General features: G+C 35.8%; 1 long non-coding RNA gene across 1 annotated transcript; it reads right to left on the reverse strand.

Annotated features, from left to right (window-relative positions):
• Positions 1–10,013: 10,013 nt before the first annotated feature.
• LOC119870736 lies at positions 10,014–13,701 on the reverse strand. The gene is made up of 2 exons (XR_005356286.1): positions 13,523–13,701; positions 10,014–10,153 (listed from the first exon to the last, which is right to left on the reverse strand). It is a non-coding gene; the product is annotated as an uncharacterized LOC119870736 (long non-coding RNA).
• Between the last annotated feature and the right edge of the window lie 507 nt (positions 13,702–14,208).

The raw sequence follows: 14,208 nt of genomic DNA on the forward strand, positions 1-14,208 counted from the left end.
AATTAACCAAGTTTAAGTGGAAGGAATCAGGATTTGATACAATTTTTCAAAAATAATGGATCACAAAGAAGTAAACTGGCAGTGTAACAAGGCCTCTTCCCAAAAAGCCAGTCACTTATTTAAAGCAATGGCAAAGGGCACCTGGGTGGCACAGTCGGTTGAGAGTCAGCTCTTGGTTTCAGCTCAGGTCATGACCTCAGGGTTATAAGATAGAGACCCACATGGGGCTCCGTGCTCAGCATGGAGTCTTAAGACTTTTCTTCTCTCTTTCTGCACCTCTGCGTCATGCTTGCTTGCACTCTTTTTCTCTAAAATAAATATTTTTTTAAAAAAAGAGCAATAAAAATTTTCTTCCTTGGTAGAGTACAAAAGCTTGCAGTTAGTTTATTTGAAATGGCAAAAACCACACGTGGCAACCTAAACCTTAAAAATCAGAAAGTTCATACATTTTTTTTTTGTCTCAAAGGTATTTAGCTTTAAAAAATAAAATTTTGAATGTAGCAATTTTGGTTTTTAACCCTGTAGAAGATAACTTTTTCAGTACTAGTACACTACCTATAGAAAATGAAGTTTTTGCAGGTCAGCTTAATAATTATTCTTTTCTTTTAAATGACACAATTTCCCATTGTTCTTCAGATTTTGAACTTACTTAGTCTTAGGTGGTAAAAAAATCTGCCCTATTTTAATATTTCTACTTAAGTTCCATTTCTTATAGTATTTATGGTCTATAAAGTTACCCTAAACACTGAATTAGTCGACAGTGAAACATGGATCCTATGGGAAACCTAGCGTTGTTCCTACAAGTCTCTAGTCTCATGTTTGCCACCATCTCATCTCTAATAGAAATGCACAGAAAAAAAGAAATACACAGGAAAAAAATTAATACATGTATTAACATAAGCCTGCTTTATGTGTATTTCTGTAGAAGACAACTTATGGTGGATTCATTAGCATTCAACCCACAATAACTCATGTGTTAGGTGAGTTTTGTCCAGACATATGTTTTCTCTGTAAGACACATCATAGCCTTTTTGTGCTTAGGAGCATCAGAATACATTTCAGCACTATACACTATTTCAGCAAAATCATCAACAAAAAAACAACCAACGAAGTATGGCACTACATCACTACATAGACCCCCTCCCCCCAAAGGACACTTATTTACAGTAAGAGAGCTAAAGCAAGATGGCAGAGCAGTACCTTGTTCAAATTCTGCTGAGAACATGAACATTGGGGACTTAATTTTTTTGTGTGTGGCTCTGCACATGTCTGTCTATGAAGGACTATAAAAGCAGCACAAATAGTATTGATGTGTGAGTTAAGTAAGTTTTAGTAAATTTGCAGATACAGAATCTAATGGCAATTGACTATATAAAATAAATGTGCATATTATTTCAATAGAATCTGAGGGAAAGTTAATTAAAATAGAGAATTGTGGGATCCCTGGGTGGCTCAGTTGGTTAAGTGCTGCCTTTGGCTCAGGTTGAGATCCCAGGGTCCTGGGATGGAGTCCCACATCAGGCTCCCTGCTCAGCAGAAAGCCTGCTTCTCCCTCTCCCTCTGCCCCTCACCCTGGCTCTGTCTCTCTTGCTCACACAGTATCTCCAATAAATAAATATTAAAAATAAATAAAATGTAGAATTGAGATGACATTATAAATTTTAACTTTATTAGTTGGACTATCACTCCCACTATACACAAGGATCACAAAGATGTTTTATTCTAGGCGTTCATAAAAGATAAAATTGACTCAGTTATATAAAATAAGGAAAATGTTATATAGAAAGAAATGCCTGGTTTATCACTTATTCATTTGCTTCAGTAACTGATTTTATAGTTAGAGAATTCTTGGGCGATGCCTGGGTGGCTCAGTGGTTGAGCGTCTGCCTTTGGATCAGGGCGTGGTCCTGGGGTCCTGCAGTTGAGTCCCACAGGGACCCTGCTTCTCCCTCTGCCTGTGTCTCTGCCTCTCTGTGTCTCTTACGAATAAATAAGTAAAATTTTTAAAAAAGAAATTCTTGGGCCCATTTACAACCCATTTGCCTTACCTAACTATGCGGCCCACCACATTCACTCTCTACCAATGTTTAGTTCTTCTCAGGCACATGGAAGGATTATACATCACAAGATACCACAGCATGGCCATGTGAATTTCTTTGGCCCATGGAATCTGAAAATTCATGCGAATTTTCCGTGTGAAAGCATTTGACAGTGGTTCAATAGGCCACTATCCCCTGGGATCCTTGGGTGGCTCAGGGGTTCAGCGCCTGCCTTCGACTCGAAGTGTGATCTGGAGTCCTGGAATTGAGTCCCATATCAGGCTCCCTGCATGGAGCTTGCTTCTCTCTCTGCCTGTGTCTCTGCCTCTGTGTGTGCATGTGTCTCTCATGAATAAAAATCTTTTAAAAAATAAAAAAAATAGGCCACTATCCCTTTGCCACTGTGACCCACAACTTCCGTGACAGTGAAGTTTCCACCAGTTTCAGTCATAGAGAGGCTGCTATAAAATAGAACTTCCCACTGCACTGTCATTAGTGACAGACAACAGGCATTTGGCAAGAATTAAAGAATAAAAGTTTATCGTTTGAAGCTATTGTTTACTGCAGTAAAATCTAGTTTTTCATAACTGATAAAAACACCTAAAATAAGATTCTCTTTCATCCTTTTGGAAGTAGTGATGATACTCATTGCATAATAATTTTGAGAAAGGCATTGTACATATTGGTCTTCAAAATGGGTCATATGATCATTTACTTAAAAATTGTTTATATTAAATACTCATATTCCAACCATTAGTCTAAACACTTTACATATATTACCCCCACGTGAATATTAGCAATGATACAATTAATATTTCAATTTTATGCACGAGGGAACTGAGAATTAGATCATTTAACTCAGATGCCCAGGTCCACACACATAGTTAAAGGGTAGGTCTGGGATAAAAAATGTCATCTGTCTGAGGTCAACACCTTGCCTTTAAATGCTATGAAGCTTCCAGAGAGGTTTGTCATTGTAGTTAACACAATGCATATGCTTACCTTTCTGTAATAAAAAAGATTTCATTTCAAAAATAACTCAGAACACAGTGCTGCCTGGGTAAAGTTTTTAGATCACTTCATGGCTTGTATCCTCAAAAAATTTCTGAGTCTGAGCTTAAGTACATTATGATAGAATAAAAGTTAATATTTCTGTATGGATGCATATTCTAATTAGATTAATTAACTGAATTTTTCTCAACTGGTTTTGTAACATAACTAAACCCTAATGTCCTAAAGTAATCAATCACTGCATACAGTGATTGAATGAACTTATCTCCCACGATTTTCAAACGGTACTAGTTGTGTAATATCCCTGTTAGAGTTGAGAAAACAGTCCTTCAAATAACTACCTGTAACTCTAATGGGCAATCCTAGTTGAGAAAAATTGGTAGCAGTCTCATTTTAACTATACTTAAACACCAAATTTTATCTTATAACCCTGGAAATACTTTCAGTTTTGCTTCAAGATAGGATTTACTAAGTATAGATAGGAGGTACTGAGTACACATTCTGTGATGAAATTGGTATTTTGTCTATATACAAAAATATGTATACCATATATTTTATGTGTGAAAACAGAGATATAGGTGTATATCTATTCATACACTTAACACATATATACATGTATACTATACACATAAAAATCTCATTTAATCCTATTTTCAACCTTCAAGAGAGCTATGTAACATCTATTTTTCACAGTAACTTAAATATTTTATCTGTTCTCTTTAAAATCTCCGACCCTCGGGTTATAAACATGCTCCAACTTTCTTTTATTAACCGTCCTTCTACAGCTCTAAGTTTTGTTAGGTTTCTACCACCAAGTTTTTGAAAACAGCAAACCATATTTATCATCTCCAGTTAGTGAATGGCCAAGTCAGGAATCAAATACAGATGGATCAGACTTATCTCAAGGCCTATGGTTTAAGCCCTATACCACATGTATACACAGATTTCTATTTCTACACTTTTTTCTGGGTGCATGGCTATGTAGCAGGTCTTTGGTCATGAGACAGAGCTCAGACTAAAGATAGTAGTGGTCTCTGCTACAAGAGTTTGCTGACCAGTCTGTGAAGTCAATGGCCACAAAATCATTCCTTATTACCCATAGTGCTATTACAACATCCTGCAACTTCCTTTCAGTGTCCTTTCTCTCTTCTTCCCTTTTCACAAGAGGGCATCCCAGACTCAGGCATCAGAAAGATATTTCCATTTAGATTGTTTCCCATCACCAGTACTCTTCCCTGGGGGAAAGAGGGGAAAGCAAAACAAAAATTGTTTGCTTTTCAATTCAATTGTTTCTGAATTAAATCAATGGCTGCTTACCTTGAGGAAAGTTATGCTTTTGTTTTAAACAAACCCATCATTTAAATACAGATTTTTCTCATGAGACAGAATGCATACGAAAGTTTCAGGACCCCAAGTCAGAACATTCTGATCCACTTAGTAAGACTGTTAAAACCATGGAGAAATTTTGGAGAAAGTATAATACAGTTATATATTTATCACAGGAGATAATCTTCCTTTTGTCAAAATTATTCCATATCCCTACTTAACTACTTTCATAACTATGAAAATTAAAGAATGTAAATTAAAGGCTAAATTTTTTAAGAAACTAAAATGGTCTTTCAAATAAATAGATCTTTCAGTCAGGTATTGAAGTTGGTGGGAAAGTTCTCAGGAGGAACAACTTTGGAACTAATAAAAGACGGAGCATCTATTTTATCTACTTTGGAATTAATATAAGACTGAGGATCTACTATATACTTTGGGGGGGATAAATATATCTTTCTCAAGTTCAGAAATTTCATCCACTTCTAATACAGTTTGCATTGACAAGTGAGTTTACCTTCATCATGGAAGAAAGTCAATGACCATCGTACCAAACACAAAAACTTATACATCTTAATCATCACTAAGAAATTAGCATTTTGAAGGCTAGGCAAATATAGAATAACAAAAAGCTGCCAATTTAGTCTAGTGGGTATCTTACATTTCGTGTATATTATTTTGGAAATTATTGGATAAAAACTCAATTTTCCTAAAGCAGTTTACTCCATTAATTAAAAAAAGACCAAATAGCTTCAATTTTAAAACTCCTACGTATCCTATTATGTAATGACTGCCTCTTTAGTGGCATAGTCTTCTCACCTTCCTATATAAACATACATGACAATTTGTACCAACTCTTACCAACCCAGGCAAACCTCTGAGCATTTTCTTTAGCTCACACTTAAACTATTTTTGAAAAGCGGATAGGTAAACACAATTTAAAACTCCCCAAAACACCACCACCACATCATCTTTCCTGATCCTCACGCTCACTTCACTGGTCATATTTCTTATTCTTTAACTTTGTGAGGTAGACATGAATTCTAAAAGACTTTTGACCATTTACATCCTCTTTTGTAAAATTAGAGTACCCTTAATATGCACCATACATTGAAGAATATATTTTCCATTCTCTTGGGGAGGGCAAAGTATAAATTATCTATTTTGACTATTAATTATTATTCTTAGGTATACTTTTCTCAAAATGACAAAATTTTCTTCATTATAATAAATGAAACATCCACGTATTTAATATTCTTGTGACCATTCTTATTCACAGTTTTTTACTTAAAAAAAAATACTACTTCCAAAAAAAAAGAAACAGAGAACTAATTTCAGTTGGAGGCTACTGCAGTGGGCAAGAGGCAAAAGCTGATTTGAAGCATCTTAAAGGGGTTTTACCAGAAAGGGTTACCTCAGGAAACAATGAGACTTCAACAGAGAGTCTGAGTGAACAGAGATCGCAAGGAACTGGAGGCTAAATTGGTGGTCATAAATGGCACTCATAATAGAGACTAAATATTGTAGATAAGAAATTTCCAGTACTGTGGAATGAGAATCTCATTTCACCAAAGAACCCACGAAATAAATATCAAAAGAATGGTCTTTAAACACGTCATGGCCAATAAAAACTCAATATCAGAATTTAATAATCAGTCTCTCCCTGTAACCCTTTATTGCTTCTCCCAAATCTGAGTTGTACTCAGAAGAGTCAAAAGCCACGGCATGTAAGTGTACAGGTGGGACAAGGAAATAGGTGGCCCATTTTAAAACTAAAACTCTCATGTCCCAGGAACCACTCCAGACATAATGGGATGGTTGGTCACCTTAAAGAGTACCTGAGACATTCTCACTGGTGTGAGGTGGTATCTCATTGTGGTTTTGATTTGTATTTCCCTGATGGCAAGTGATGCAGAGCATTTTCTCATGTGCATGTTGGCCATGTCTATGTCTTCCTCTGTGAGATTTCTGTTCATGTCTTTTGCCCATTTCATGATTGGATTGTTTGTTTCTTTGGTGTTGAGTTTAATAAGTTCTTTATAGATCTTGGAAACTAGCCCTTTATCTGATACGTCATTTGCAAATATCTTCTCCCATTCTGTAGGTTGTCTTTGAGTTTTGTTGACTGTATCCTTTGCTGTGCAAAAGCTTCTTATCTTGGTTAAGTCCCAATAGTTCATTTTTGCTTTTGTTTCTGAGACAAGAGAAAAGAAACCAGCATGTTCTTAAAGTTTCTTAAAGTTTCTTTCCATCAGTTTACATAAGCTTGGAGAGAGGAGAGACTTTAATGCCATTAGATTAGTTCTCATCCCCAGCATTATAGGACTATACATATACAGAGAGAGAATATATATATGTATATGACTAAAAAGATTTTATTCTTCTCCCAAAAAGTAAACAGTAATATTACAGCATTGAGACAAGTTAATTAACTCAAGGAAACAAGGAGAAAAGATTGTATGAAGTATATTTATAAGGAAAATTTTAAGGAAAAATAAAATTCCTGAGAGTATCCTATGACTTATGTTCTTTAATGTACCAGTTGCAGAAAGTTTAATTCTTTATATTTTAAATTTAATGCAGTTGGAATTGATATTTATACATCATGTGAGATAATTTCTATTATGTATGTCTTTTTGTTTAATGTTTTATTCTTTCTCCATATTATGATTTCATTTCTGCCGTTTACCAACTCTCCATGTATACGGAAGTCTATTAAGTGAATATTCTATGGCATTAATTTCATCCAACAGAATTACTATAGTTTTTGACAATTAGTGTCATTTCTAAGTCCAGTCTCCCCTTTGTTCAAAATTGACTATTTAGGTTTTTTGTTTTTTTTGTTTTTTTTTTTATCCAAATAGGTTTTAAAATTGCTTTGTTTTACACAAAAGTACCTTTGGTATTTTGACTGAAATTTCAATAAAAATATTAAATGGAGGATAATGGACATCTTTAGGACAATACATGGTGTATCTTTAACATTTCAGAAAATATAATCTTCTCTATACAAGCTTCACACACTTTTGGTTTAAATCTAATAGCTTAGGGGATCCCTGGGTGGCTCAGTGGTTTAGCACCTGCTTTTGGCCCAGGGCGTGATTCTGAAGACCCAGGATCAAGTCCCACATCAGACTCCCTGCATGGAGCCTGCTTCTCCCTCTGCCTGTGTCTCTGCCTCTCTCTCTCTCTCATGAATAAATAAAATTTTAAAAATAATAAAAATAAAAAATCTAGTAGCTTACAATTTTAGTCACCAATTTAAATATATTTTAATATATATTAAATATTTTGTTTTTAATTAATCTCTACACCCAACATGAGGCTCAAACTCAAAACACTGAGAACAAGAGTTGTATGCACTACTAACCGAGCCAGCCTATTTTAATGTTTTTAAATATTTGCTGTTTTCAGCAATTTTTTTGTATTAATCCTAAGACAGCACTCTGATGGAGATTTTAGTATTTGGTAGATTTAATATTTGGCAATTTAATATATAGTAGATTCCCTGGAGTTTTCACTGTAAGCAGTATTTTATCCATGTTTCTATTGTTCTAATCCTATACTTTTTAATATCTTTTACTTGTCCTTCTGAGTGGACCAGGACTTCCAAAGATGAGTGTAAGCAGTGGTAGCAGGCACAGCAGCTTCAATTCTGATTTGAAGGAAAAAAGTAATTCTATCATTTCATTGTTAATTATGTGTTTTGCTCTAGTTTTGGTAGCTAACCTTGATTATCACGTTAAGTTTTCCTTCTATTGTAATATATTTGTTGTTGTCTAATCTGTTTTTAAGCACCAGTGTTAAATTTTAGCAAATGCTTGTAAGAGGATGACCACATTTAAAGTTGCTTTGTTTAACCATCTTCAGTTTCTTGGGTACACCTGAATTGGTCTGCATATATGTATGTATGTAAGTATCTTACTAGATTTTGCTTTGTTTTCCTCTGCTTTTTTTAGCCATCTTCATGGTATCCTCTATAGTTTTAATTTTAAATTCCTTTATCTGATTTTGCTATCAAGATTATATAAGCCTAAACTGCTGTGCCACTGGGATTTACCCCAAAGATTCAGATGCAATGAAACGCCGGGACACCTGCACCCCGATGTTTCTAGCAGCAGTGTCCACAATAGCCAAACTGTGGAAGGAGCCTCGGTGTCCATCGAAAGATGAATGGATAAAGAAGATGTGGTTTATGTATACAATGGAATATTCCTCAGCCATTAGAAATCACAAATACCCACCATTTGCTTCAACGTGGATGGAACTGGAGGGTATTATGCTGAGTGAAGTAAGTCAATCGGAGAAGGACAATCATCACATGGTTTCACTCATATGGGGAATATAAATAATAGTGAAAGGGAATATAAGGGAAGGGAGAAGAAGTGTGTGGGAAATATCAGAAAGGGAGACAGAACATGAAGACTCCTAACTCTGGGAAACGAACTAGGGGTGGTGGAAGGGGAGAAGGGCGGGGGTGGGGGTGAATGGGTGACGGGCACTGAGGGGGGCACTTGACGGGATGAGCACTGGGTGTTATTCTGTATGTTGGTAAATTGAACACCAATAAAAAATTATTTTATTTAAAAAAAAAGATTATATAAGCCTGATCAAATGATTCCAGGAATATTCCCTTGTTTCATTCTCCAGAAGGGTTTGTATAAGATTAGAATTATCCCTGAATGATTGGTAAAACTCTCCTTAAAAATAACCTGGTGTTGGGACGCCTGGGTGGCTCAGCTGTTGAGCGTCTGCCTTTGGCTCAGGGCGTGATCCTGATCCCACGATTGAGTCCCACACACCTGGCTCCCTGCAAGGAGCCTGCTTTCTCCCTCTGTCTCTACCTTGGTCTTGTCTACCTTGTCTACCTTGTCTACCTTGGTCTCTAGTGAATAAATAAAATCTTTAAAAGAATATAATCTGGTGTAAAAAAAAAATCTGATGGTAACTTTCTCTTGGTACATTTACTGATGAAATTTCTTGAATGATTATAACATGATTTAGTCTGTTTGATATGCAGTATTTTGCTAGACAATGCCCATTTTATAAAAATGTTCCACAAATTATTTTCCCTTTTTTCTTTTTCATTGAAGATATATAATTTAATACTTACTCATAACTTTTAAAAATATACTGTTTTTATACTAATGCATGTTAAATTAAAAGCATCTTGACATCCATTCCTAAAACCTAAGTATACTACTCTACATTTCTTACATGCCTAATAGCTTTACTACAACTAATAATTTTACATATTCCATTTTTGGTACTAATTGTTACACTGTAAAATACAGATAGCTTAGTGCATAAATTATATGTATAGCTCAGTGAACCTTTCAGAATCGACACCTGTACATAACCAGTACCTACACAAAGATTAAGAATATACCAGGGCCCCCCAAGGGAGCCCGCACTTGCTCTTTCCTATCACTAAACTCCCAAATAGAAACCACGACCATACTGACTTTTCACATCATATATTACTTTGTCTGTTTTTGAACTTTATAAAATATGTATTCTTCACACTATACACATTCATTTTTATCTAGCTTTTTATTCAGCATTATGTAAGATTTAACTATGTTGTTATAGATATGAATAATTTTAATTATATAAATATGGAAGAGATATAGAATTTACCACTTAAGAGTTTGTCCTTTTATTTCCATTATCTGCAGAGCCTCCTTAAAGATTTGAACTGTCATAAATCTCTTCCCTCAAAGTCACCATCAGGAAAGACAGACTTCTAACACCAGAAATAACTCCAGATAAGAAATCACCTAAGTAAACATTGTGACAAAACTATTATATCCTCCACCTATTCTCTAAAAGGCCTATTTATCTTTCTTAAAAGCCTTTTGTTTTCCCATAAGCATTCTTTCTCCCCCTCCACTTCCACTATTAAGATAAAAAAAATAGATTGGGGGCTTATATTAAGATTTTATTTATTCATGAGCGACAGAGAGAGAGGGAGGCAGAGACACAGGCAGAGGGAGAAGCAGGCTCCACGCAAGGAGCCTGATATGGAACTCGATCCCGGATCCCAGGATCATGACCTGAGCCAAAGCAGATGCTCAGCCACCAGGCCACCCAGGTGCCCTGCCCCCAATCTATTTTTTAGTCACATTTTCCTGTGAATTCTCTGTTACATTTGTAAGTAACTGTTTTTTCTCTTGCTAACCGGTCTTTTGACAGTTTAATTCACAGACCCCCAAATACTGAACCTAAAGGGGTAGAAGAAAAATTTTCCTTCCTGAAAATGCCATAGCACAATTTATTCATCCATTGTATTTAAATGAATAAAAATGCTCTGAATGTGTCTTCTCATGCTTCTATTTATGCATTTTTGTTGACTATATTCTATAAATATAATTTCTGGATCAGAGAATGAATATATATATATATATGTTCAGGGTCAGTAAATACAGCCATACACTGTTCATAGTAATCATACTAATAATGTATACCACCAGCAAATCAGTGTAAAAATTCCATTTCATAACCTCCCCATTATCAATCTTTTTAAATTTTAATTATTCTGATAAATATATGCTGACATCTCACCATAGGTTTAACTTACATATATTCCTGTTGATATAAAACACTTTTTATACTCTCATTGGATATTTGGGCACCTTTTTTGGGGGGGCGGGTAGTGGGGAATCAAGACTCTTGCCCATTTTATTATTGGTTTGTCTATCCTTTTTTAAACTTACATTGTTTCATAGGACCCTTTTTTATATTCTGCATAGAAACAATTTTTTTGTTATTTATCTCATTTCTCTTCTATACTGTCTTGCCATTTCAACTTCTGATAAACAGAAGTTACTACTCTGTATGTTTAATGTGTCCTTTTCCCACATGATTAGTAGTATATGCACAGATATGTTTGCTATCTTTTTAATTAACATTTTATTTGTCAGAGGAATTTTTCAATTATCCATCCTATTGTCAGAGACATATGCCATTTGTTTCCTTTTCTAAGAATGTAAAACCAATGTTTCTGGATATGAAGTATCAACATAGGGTCATAGGTGACCTGCTTTCCCTTTTCTTACATGCCATTGCTAAAAACTTATGATTAGAATTTTTTTTAATTATTAGGTAGGCTTAATGCCCAGCATGGAGCCCAGGGCAAGTCTTGAACTCATGACCATGAGATTGAGATCCTGAGCTGAGATTAAAAGTCAGAGACTTAACTGAGTCACACAGGCATTTCCAGACTTTGTTTTTAATATATGTCATGTAAATAAGTTCTAGTCATGGTTCTATCATAACTAGAGAGAAGGTCCCTGGATCAGATTCTTCTGTGTCTCCTAAGATCCTCCTGCATCAGTTTGTGTCTAAGATCCCTGGCCACATGTTTTACTCTAGGCATTGCCAAGGCAATAAACTCTTCTAGAGCTCTGCACAGTTACCAACCTCACAGGAGAACAAAGTTGCTAGTTTCTCTACCATAGGACTCTGGTTTCCTGCCAGAGGGTTTCTCTATTGCTGGTCAAGTATGCAGCCTGGCAATACAAGAGGATTGACACCACTTGGACAAAATTTTGACCATTTAGATGTAAAAGCCAGGGGAAAATTTCATCTCTTCTGCCCCTGAGCAGACTATTTTGAGAAACATTTCTTCATATGTTCTCTTAGAATATGGTCCTGCAAAATCAAGCCATCAGTTTAACTTGGTACCAAGAGATGGCTATTTGGGTGACACATTCCCTCCTTCTCTGCTCTTCTCTCACATTGGGCTTCCCGGAGATTGTACTCCCCAGTAAATTAGTACCACATAAACATTTTCCCCAGGCCCTGGGCTTTCTGGGAAAGTTGGAGAAACAATCACTCTACAAATCAGGTTCTTATGTTACACAATCATTTTAATACATCTCAGTTTCCTTTTCCTTCTAAAGTTCAATAATTATTGCTTTTAGAGAAAGAAAAAAACAACTTGTAATTCTCCTGATTGTGATATACCTGTCTAGCACTGAAAAACCACAGAAACAGAAAACCATGGAAAAGAAAACATCACCTTTAGGGGTTAGGGGTAATAACTGCATGATGAAGTTGTGCAAATTGGCAATGTTGTGACCAATTAATCTCTATACTTCTCAAATGCAATCCCTCTGATGTCCACTATTTTGATATGGCAACAAGAATAAAAAAATTATTTTGATGTATGAGGACCAGTTATAACCAACTCAATTTTTCATTACTAGGTTTTTCTTTTTTAAAGAAGCATCTCCAGTGGCATCTGGTTGGCTCAGTTGGTAGAGCAAGTGGCGCCTAAAAGGGTTTTAAGTTCAAGCCCCAAGTTGGGTATAGAGATTACTTAAAAAAAAAAAAAATGGGGCTTCTTGGCAGCACAGTCCATTAAGCATCCCACTCTTCCTTCTGGCTCAGGTCATGATCCATGATTGCAGGGTCATGAGAACAAGCCCTGCATAAGCTCCAGGCTGAGTATGGAGTCAGCTTGAGATTCCTTTCCCCTCTCCCAGCCCCTTTTGCTGTGTTTGCTCACTCTCACTTGTTCACACTTTTTCTCTCTCAAATAAATAGATTTTTTTTTTAAGAAAGCATCTGCAGCATTTTAAGACTGTCCCTTCTGTTTCCTGTATCTTCTTTTAACCTCAAATTTCTGCTCTCTGCCAGCTTTAATTTAGAAAAACAACCAAACACACAATATTGTAATTTCTTTCTTCAGGTAGATGTAATTTTAACTGGTTACCCTCTTTTCATAGAAATGAATATTTGCATTAGTAATTTAACCAGCATTCTCTACAATCCTGAGACAGCCACCTTGATTATCACTTGGGGGTACTTAATGTTCTCATACAATTGTGCACACTCATTAGATCAACTCTTTGGTGTTGGGGCTTGAGTATACTCATTTGGCAACATCCACAAGTAATTTTGATGATGTTAAGAAACCAATACCCCCAAATATGGCGCACTGGTAAACTGAGTATTATAAACAGAGTAATTTGAGAAAATGGCAGGCTCAGGAAGGACTCTGACCTTTCATTAGATTAGGGTTGTGAAAGATGTCCTCCCTAGACCCAAAGGTAAGGGATTTCCTTATCTCCAAGACAAAGGGACAGAAAGAAGAATGTGAATGAACACATCTTGCTAAATTTCTCCCAGTTTACTATACTTACCTCATACTCTTTGCCTTATATTTCTCTACAATGACCCATTGCTTATCAAATCTAGCATTGAAATACTCAGATTTAGCCACTGCTTCATTTATTTACAAAGGCTCCCATGTAATGTAAAACTTAAATTTGCATGTGCTCCTCTTAATCTGTCTTTGTCAACTTAATTTTCAGACCCAGCCAGGGACCCTAGTAAGATAAAGGAAAACTTTTTTTTTAACCCTTTATTTTTTTTATTTTTTAATAATAAATTTATTTTTTATTGGTGTTCAATTTACCAACATACAGAATAACACCCGGTGCTCATCCCATCAAGTGCCCCCCTCAGTGCCCGTCACCCATTCACTCCCACCCCCCACCCTCCTCCCCTTCCACCACCCCTAGTTCGTTTCCCAGAGTTAGGAGTCTCTCATGTTCTGTCTCCCTTTCTGATATTTCCCACTTATTTTTTCTCCTTTCCCCTTTATTCCCTTTCACTATTATTTATATTCCCCAAATGAATGAGAACATACAATGTTTGTCCTTCTCCGATTGACTTACTTCACTCAGCATAATACCCTCCAGTTCCATCCATGTTGAAGCAAATGGTGGGTATTTGTCATTTCTGATGGCTGAGGAATATTCCATTGTATACATAAACCACATCTTCTTTATCCATTTATAGCAGCAATGTCCACAATAGTCACACT

The sequence above is a fragment of the Canis lupus genome, chromosome 3 (genome assembly GCF_011100685.1).
Source record: "Canis lupus familiaris isolate Mischka breed German Shepherd chromosome 3, alternate assembly UU_Cfam_GSD_1.0, whole genome shotgun sequence".
NCBI classification, from domain to species: domain Eukaryota; kingdom Metazoa; phylum Chordata; class Mammalia; order Carnivora; family Canidae; genus Canis; species Canis lupus.